Source organism: Passer domesticus, chromosome 1 (assembly GCF_036417665.1).
Source record: "Passer domesticus isolate bPasDom1 chromosome 1, bPasDom1.hap1, whole genome shotgun sequence".
NCBI lineage: Eukaryota > Metazoa > Chordata > Aves > Passeriformes > Passeridae > Passer > Passer domesticus.
Window position 1 is genome coordinate 138,578,061 of NC_087474.1, and position 8,926 is coordinate 138,586,986.

At 46.1% G+C, this 8,926-nt stretch overlaps 1 long non-coding RNA gene across 2 annotated transcripts; it reads right to left on the reverse strand.

Annotated features, from left to right (window-relative positions):
• Window positions 1-863: 863 nt before the first annotated feature.
• LOC135289766 (uncharacterized) lies at window positions 864-7,387 on the reverse strand. Of its 2 annotated transcripts, none has more exons than XR_010352489.1 (3): window positions 7,063-7,387; window positions 4,038-4,139; window positions 864-1,194 (listed from the first exon to the last, which is right to left on the reverse strand). It is a non-coding gene; the product is annotated as an uncharacterized LOC135289766 (long non-coding RNA). The 2 variants fall into 2 exon arrangements; XR_010352488.1 differs by lacking the exon at window positions 864-1,194 and adding an exon at window positions 2,704-3,510.
• Window positions 7,388-8,926: the final 1,539 nt, after the last annotated feature.

The following is an 8,926-nucleotide window of genomic DNA, read 5'->3' on the forward strand; positions in this document are numbered from 1 at the left end:
CAGCTGAGCTTCCTGAGATTTATGGAGGCAGAGGTAGAACAGGCAAGAAGCAACATGCCTGTACCTAATGGCTGGGGGACTTCACTGAGGGATTTTACATGAAACAGTAGCTGGATAAAAACCAGTGATAGACATAGAATCACAGAATAATTTAGCTTTGAAGATACCTCTGGAGGTCATCCAGTCCATCCCCCGCTCAGAGCAGGGTAAACTTCAAAGTGAAATACAACCTCAAGTTAGATCAGGTAGTACAGGGTCATAACCAGCTGAGGTATGAGTATCTCCATGGACAGGGTTGCTCTTGGCTGTAGACAGCAGAGCAGCCCTGCCCAGATAACTACCCTGCACAAATCTTGCTTTTTGCTCAGTTTCCTCCCGGCCCTGTGATTCTGGTTGTGCAACGCTGCAGTTTCTACACAGACCTACAGGCCAGAGAGAGATGAGGGTACTCGCCTGAAATGTGGGAATGTGGTTTAAAATCCCCTCAGGCAGAGGAAGCCTCAAACCCTTCCTTGAATGGTGGTCCATCTGCTGTGGCCAGAAGTGCCGCCGACCACAGGCTTTCTTGTATTATTGATTCAAGTCCTGTGTCTGTTGCTAAAAGCATTCGGATGCTGCTTCATCCCCTCCCGGCAGCTGTGCTCGCCCAGGGGAGCGCCCAAGCCCGGCCCCAGCCCTGTCCCTGCCCGGGGGCTCTTGCAGGCCAGCCCTGCTTCTCCCCATGGGCAGCCTGGCTGCTGGATCTCTGCAGCTGGGGAGCTTGGTCTGGTGCAAGCAAGGCAAAAGGCACCCTCTCAGAGGGGGCTGCTCCCCTCCCTCTGTTTCTGAGTAAAAAAGATGTCCCCGTGGTTTTAATCACCGAGGAACAGAACTCAGCCAGCAGTGGGGTGCTCTGGGACAAAAGGTTTTTATCTCCCATGTTTGGGATGGACTCCCTTGGTCGTGGTAGCCACTGGAGGGAGTGCTGCTGTTCAAGCAGCAGAGACAGCAGGCTCCTCTTGTGGCCCTGGGCAGTGCTGGGGACAGACCAGTGGTGTGGGCATCTTACAAACCCCCTACTACCACCTGCTAGAGCAGGTCCTGGTCCTGGTCTGGGTGTAGAGAGCAGGCAGCAGCTTTCATCCCTGCTCCAGATGCTGAGCGCAGACAGATCCTCATCCTGGTGGACACAAGCAGCAGCAGGACTTCAGTCACCTGAAGTGAGTCACCAAAGTGAGTTTAGTCCTCTCAGCCACACTCCTGATGTATCTTGCAGTGGCAGTCTTAAAATCCCCATTTATACCTTTCCCATGTTACTCAGGATCTCAGGGTCACACTTTTTGTATAAATACCATTAGGAAACTGCTTATGCTTTTTTAAAAAGAATTAGAGAACAGTTGTTAGGAAAAAACAGAGTCACTAAGTAACTTAAAGAATGGGCATAAAACAAAATAATGATAATGCATAACTTTGAACATAGAATCACAGAATCATAGAATCATAGCAGGGAAAGACCTTTAAAGGTGATCTAGCCCAATTGTTAACCACCACCATGTTCATCATTACACCACATCTCAAGTGCCATATTCTCATGTGTTTTGAGCACTTCTGGGGATGGTGACTACATCACTTCCATGGGCAGTGTGTTCCAATGCTTTTTCCTAACATCCAGTCTAAACCTCCTCTGCTGCAACTGATGGCATTTCCTCTAATCCTGTCCCTTTTTAGCAGGGAGAAGAGGCTGATCCCCTCCTCACCACAACCTTATTTCTTGTACTTGTAGAGAGTGATAAGGTCACCCCTGAATTTCCTTTTTTCCCAGGCTAAATCACCCCATGTCCCTCAGCCTCTCCTCATAGGACTTGTGCTCCAGACCCTTCACCAGCTCTGTTGCCCTTCTCTGGACATGCTCCAGCCCCTCAATGTCCTTCCTGAACTGAGGGGGCCAGAGCTGAACACAGCACTCCAGGTGAGGACTCACCAGGGCCATCACACGATCTTGTGCCTTACCCAGACCCCTGATGGTAGCAGTGGTGTTTTCTGGACTGATCTTCCTTTTCAGACCCCCACAGCAGCCAAGGTTGGAGTACCAACACAAATCTTTATTCCCCCCTACATTTTCCATAAGGAGTAGTGGGACTACATCTGTCCCCACAGTGACTTGTACATGCCCAGTTTAATATGCATATTCCAACCTTCTGTAGATAGAGTCCACATCCCTTACCTCAGTCTGCACCCCTACCACTGCAAGATGCAGAAATCAGGTCTTAGCTTGGCCAGCTCCACACAATTCCCTGCCTTGCATTTGTCCTGTAGCATGTAATGAGTACTCAAACACACAACTCTGCAAAGGATCATCTGGAGCTAGGTCCATGTCCTGCTCCTGTGCAGTTACCTGCTTTGGTTATCAGCACCACAGAGACAGTGGTAGTGCAGTCCAAGACTCTAGGCAGGAAGAGACAAAGTAGGTGATTCCCACATCTGCCCCCAAGCACAACTGCACATGCAGTGTGCCCCCTCTGGGGAAAGGGTCCCACAGAGATAATGGTATGGAGGTGTTTTACAGGGATTAGGGTCTATTATAAAGGTACATAGCATATTACATATTGTAATTTAATATATTATTTATATATAAATATGCATTTTATTAATATATGCATGTATGCATATAAATTATTACTGTTAAATAGCTAATATTATGTAGATATGTAATATCTACATTTATTTGCATTTATTATTCTGGTGGTGACAGGAACTGAGACGTTTCTGAACCTGGGATACATTCTGCTCATCATGCTTCAGTGCCACAGAGCGCTTCTCTGACCATGATCCTGCTTTTGGGAGTTAATCTACAGGGTTCAAAGCAGAGCCCTTCCAGAAAGAAGCACTTTCCTGGAGCACAGAGCAGTGCCCTTCAGTTCTGTGGGCTTGTAGCCTAAAGGATGGGGATTTTGTGCCTGTCTGCAGGGTAATTTTGCTTTGGGATATTTCAGAAGGCACTTTTGTTGATCAGCAAGCAAAATATGCTCCTTGCCTCCTTGGGCATGATGGAAGTCCCAGCTTTTTTTTTTTTACATCCTCTTGAGTGGAGATTGGATTTCCCATGGGGAAGAAATCAAAGACTCAGAATGAGGAGTTTTCTGTGCATAGGGAGTTTCATTTATTCTTTCTCCTCAAACAGTGAAGGGTGAAATGGCATGGAGGCAGCCCCATTTGGGAGTTGGGGCCAATGAGGCAGTGATCAGCCTAGAAGTGCTCAGCCCCAAGGTCTGCATTGGACTAGGAGGGAGGAAGGCAGAGAGCAAACCACCCCAGAGCCCTCATCCTACAGAGAAACCCCTCAAGGTCCCTTCAAAGCACAGATGATGGTCACACACGCACAAAAATAGTGTGCACAATAGCACCATCTGGTGACTTTGGCCATCAGATTGTACTTCCATGGCACCATATTACCCAGGGGACAATTTCCTCTCCAGTGCCTGGGCTGCTGGTCTCCATGCTCTTTTCATAAAATCAGTGGTTTCAGTTCTTCTGCAGAATCAAAAACAGTAGACATGGCAGAGTCTTTCAAAACCACTCCTGCCAATCTCCCATATTGTTGCTGGTGTGACCCTGAATTTTAACATTCTTATATTTCAGTAAAATTTGGTTTACTTTCTTCTTTTTCTGTGTTTGTTAGGTATTTGGCACATATAGCAGTACTATCAGATGTGAGGAGAACTCTCACAGGCCAGTTATGAAATGAAGCATTTTTCTGGCTTTCTTGCTGGTTTGTTCCTATTCCTTGGAAGCAATGTGTCACTGCACTAACACACATTCCTTCAGGTCAACAATCCCAACCCGATCATGCTCCACTGCTTCTTCCACTGCCACTAACACAATATTCCAAAGAAAATCCCCCACTCAAGAGTAACCTTTGAGGGAAGCCAACCATGTTTTCACCCTTTTTGGCTGGCACATATAAAAGTCTTGAAGTAAGCAGTAAGAAGACAGAAACACAGCCCAGAATTACCACGAAGCATAAGTGCCCAAAGTATGTCTTGTTTCCTTTGCCTCACCTTTTCTTAATTCCTTGTTTAATGAGAAAACAACCAGTGACAGGAAGTTCTTTTTCATACTCCAGAGAGGATTCTGAGGATCTTGGTTGATTTGAAGCAGCACTGAAATAAAACATAGACACGTGAGCCCAGAAAACCTCCCTTGCTCCATTCATCCAAAGCAGAAGGAATTCTATTAATGGATTCCTCTTCTCAACCAGCTGAGAGTGATGCTTGCTCATTCCTCGCTCCATGACACAAACCTCTCCTTGGCTGCCTGCCAGTGCCTGCACATCACACTACAGTCAAGGTGTCCCATGTAACCCTTCCACTGTGCTCTCCAAACCCCTCCTGACTTTTTGTCCTGAGACATCCAGCACATGGAGTTTCTGTCAAGATCCACCTTTCCCAGAGCAGTTCAAGGACAGATCTGTCCTTGCAAGAGCCCCACCCCAACTTGGTAATTATTAGCAATGACGCCATGATTCAAAAGGCTGATCAATCTCTATCTTTATTAAGAAACCTATTGCTTTTTTATATCCTAGTTCACTACATGTAGACCTAATTGGCCCCCTGATTAAAACACCATCACCATTGGCCAATTAAGCAACCACCCTTTGGTAAACAAATCTCCATAACATGTGCCACATATTCTCAATAGGTGCAGCAAATTAAGATAAGAATTGTTTCTCATTCTTTTCTCTGATCTCACAGACTTTCTCAGGTGATTCCTGGAAAAGTTGTCTGTTTCTCTCTGTGGCCAGAGAGCTGCTGCCACCCAGGTCAGCTCCAGACTTTACACAACCTCATGAGCTTTGGCCAGCTCTCTTTGTGTGGTTGGTCTGTGCTGTAACAGCAAATTAATGGACACCTGCACTGTAATGCATTCAGTCTGTACTATAAACTCATCTTGCAAGGATGTCTAATATTACAAAGTCATCATTACAATTAAATATATACTGAGTACTTGTTAGGTTATTTTGAAATATTCTGTTTTGATAGGACAAGACGTAATGGTTTGAAACCAAAAGAAGGTTGATTTAGATTAGATCTAAGGAAGAAGTTTGGGTTTTTTTACAATGGGGCTGGTTAAACACTGTTGCAGGTTGCCTCAAGAGGCAGTAGATGACCCATCCCTGGAAACATTCAAGGCCAGATTGGATGGTGGCTCTGAGCAACCTGATCTAGTTGAAGATGTCCCTGTTTATTGCAGAGGGGTTGGACAAGATGATCTTACAGGTTCCTTCCACCCCAAACTAGTCTATGATTATCTGACACAATTGAAACAAGCACTCACCTTTTCTTTGTAGATGAACAAAGCATATCTTGAGATCAGTCTTTTCTGCTGTTTCAGTTGTTTTGGTTATGCACTTGCTTAGAGTTTGATACTCAGAGGAGAAATAGTTGCAAGAAATCATCCAGAAATTAATACCAAGATGCAGAGTTTCCTAATTACACATTACATCCTGGATGTGGTCAAAGAGGTGGGACATCCTTCATGACCAGTTTGGTGTCCCGGTGGTTTTGGAATGCCCTGATCCCCTGAAGGCCTAAGTCTCTGCACATCCAGTGCAGATCAGTGCCACCAATTCAGGGACACTGGCTCCTTGCAGAGAGACATGCTCAAATGGAAATCTGTGGCTTCTTACCCCAGGTGTCTTTTTGTCCTGGGCTGAACCACCCCTGAACAATCAGGTTGCATCTGTTCTAGTAACACAAACACAGCCAAGGCAGAGCTACAGCCCTGGCACATGGTGGTCCAGACATTATCAGCATAGGGCTGGCTGGACCCCCTCCCTGCCCCAGGCAGCTTTTCCCTCCTCTGCCTGTTCTGTGAACAAGGGTAGAATGTGAAAATGGTATTTTTAAATTACAGTGATTTTCACTTTGTGAACTTTAATTTTGAAGCACTAAGATCTCCACTGGATTTCTTATGGGTGAGTCCAAAAATGCATTCCAGTTGTGTATTTTTTTAAATAATTTACCATTGTTAGTGCTTCTGTAAGTTAAGATACAAGATGAAGTGAGCATCCTTTCTGGCTGGAGTAGAAGCAAGCCTCTACTGGAGAAACAATCACTTAGGTGTCTGTTTTTCTCAAATTCTTTTTCTTGTATAGTATTTTAAAATTAGATCAGCAATTTTTTAAACTCCATTCTTCTTCCCACATAGACACTATGTCCCATGCACCTTACCAGCAGCCTTTCCTGTGCTGAGGGCTGCTGAAAGGCCAATAAGGAAAACCTGTCTGTGAGGTATTTCCTTAAGCATAATTAATTTCCCTGTATTTCCTAAATGTGTGCTTTGTTTCAAAACTTGAGAAAAAGCCAGCTTTTCACTCAGGGAAAAAAGCCTGAGAAGGTGCTTGTAGTGAAGGTGGTCAACAGATAGATTGAAAATAATATCTCCCCAAACCTTGCTGGCTCAGCTGCCTGCAAGGGCTCATACCACACCAGAGAGGAGAGAGAAACAATATCAACCCCTCTTGCTGGAACAGCTTCACTTGGCAAGGAGTTGTGAAAGATCATTTGGACCACAGGGAGAGAGCAAGCAAGAATGCTCTCAGCCTCAATCATCTGCCCAGAGAGGGACTTTGAGGGTCTCATTTTTGCTCTGACATCTATTGTTACAGTTCCTGGAATGACTATTTGACATACAATAATTAACTGGTTATCAGAGCCCGACTGCAGCCCTCCCCTGGCAAGCTCCAGCAGAGCACAACAGGTGCAGACAGCAGTGGCTCAGGCCCCTGGGACACATGGCTGGAACAACATCCAGCCTAGGAGAAATGCCAAGCTCTTGTAGGCTGCCAAATGGACGTGAGGCGCTCTTCAACAAGCCAGAGCTGAGTTTTAGGTGCCTCAGGGCTTGGTAGATGCCAGAAAGAAAAGTCCTTTCCCAAGCCTCTGCCAGGCCCTGGTTTCCCAAGCCAAGCCCAGTGCCCTGGCCCCAGGCCCCAAATCACTTCCATGTCCTGTTGGCAGAAGGCTGCACAGCAGTGACACCTCTGAAGGAAGCCCCAAGCAAGGCCCTCAGCTCATCCCTTACCTGTTCCCATGCCTGGGGCACCTCTGTGAGCAGACTGACATCCCAATCCACTGTGGTGGCCAGGGAGGGACCTTTCACCTCTTCCAGCCTGTGCTGAAGCTCAGGTCCAGGAGCCTCACTGGAAGCAGAGGTCAGTGACCACGGGGGTGCCTCTGGTAGCAATGGATGGACTCTTACCCTGGATGGCAAATGTCACTGCATGCTGTCATTGCCAGAGTGTGGCTGCTGTGGGGAATGGGACACAGTGGGTGCCTGCTAGGGCACCCCAATGCTAGCATTGAGTTGGGAACACGTCGGCATAAGGATGTTAATTCACAACGATTCCAACAAGACCCAAACATTTTATTAAATCTTTTGGGTCAATATGACACTTTAAGGGTGTTTTGTCCTCTGCAGAAAAGTGGGCCTAAAAAATAAATGAAGCTTAAATGTGTTTTTGTCTGCCATATTTTGGTCTATTAGTTTTGATAGGGCATTTCAGCAGTGACAAGGGACAACAGAGTGGTGACACCAGGGTAGAGCCCATCCCTGTGCCCACAAAGAGCTCACTTTTCCAGTTCCTGGTCCCCAGCACACCAGCCTGCCTCTCCAGCCTCTTTCTACCTGATGCCTTCTTTCCTTCACAGCCAGCCCCTGACTCTCTGCCCTCAAGCATCAAACAGAGACTCAACTGCTGAATATTGGCCAATGAAACCTCTGTTCTAGGCCTTCTCACCATCTTGTCATCCCTTGTTTGTTACCTGCTTCACCTCCTGGTCCTTAAACACAGGCCTTGCAGAGCTGCTGTGGTCCTTCCTCAAAAGATATAGGGTTTTTTGAAGTTTTTTCCTAAAGCGTGGCTGCTTCAGAGGAAAAGGTGCAGAGGATTCTATATTTGGCTGTGTGCTCTCTAATGTGTTTTGTGAGTCTGAGAGAAGGAATATCTAAAAGGGACAGCAGAAACCAGGCATAAGAAGTGAAAGAAAATTCCAGGATACAAGCAGAACAATTCTGAGACATGCTAGAAGAAAATCCTAGATGTATATACCAAGGAGAGGATTTTTGGTGCTAGAAATATGGTCCCTTTTGCAGAATCACTGATGAACATGTAAAACTGTTTCAGTGAGAAAGACAACTCTGGAAGCATATATTCCTTTGACTCCTTTCAAGGATTTTGAAAGATGAGAATTTTCTCCCCCTCTCTCTGTGTGCACTAAGAGTGTGGCTCAACTCTCAAATCCTATCTTGCTTTTATAATCTGCTCTTTAAAAAAAGTGGATAAACACAAGCTTGCTTCACAAGAGGAAGCAGCTTTCTTATATCCAGGACTGATGTGAGTATAGTGCTCCAATCTAATTGCACCTTCTCCTTACCATGGAGGTTTTACAGGACTGCTGCTACCAGCACAACCAGTCCAGACAGAGCCCAGGCAGAACCTAATAGAAGGAGCTGCTATCAGGACACTCTTGGTCGGGTTCTCAGCTGGAATGTAAATGTTTGCCTCCTCAGGAGCCAAACCAGGCAGGTAGACAGTCCTTGAAGCAACAAGGCCCACTCTTCTGGGGACTTGGGCAGTGAGGACATGCTGTGGGTATTGGGTTGGTGGCCCACAGCAGGTGGGCTTTGAGGGCAGCCTGAACCAGAGCAAGGAATTGCCTCCTGCTGTTCAGGGTCTATTCTGGGGGGAGAGCTGATGAGTCTGTTCCTGCTGGTACTGCATGGCTGCTTTTTTTTTGCTTTTTTTTTTCTATATGCCAGACAGGCATCCTACAAAGCTCTGCTCTCTTTTTTATTGTTTGGGTTTTTTCTAGTTTTTGGTTTGGTTTGATTTGGTTTGTGGAGGTGGATTTCAGTTTTTTTTGTTTTCCCATTCCCTTCCCTTCCC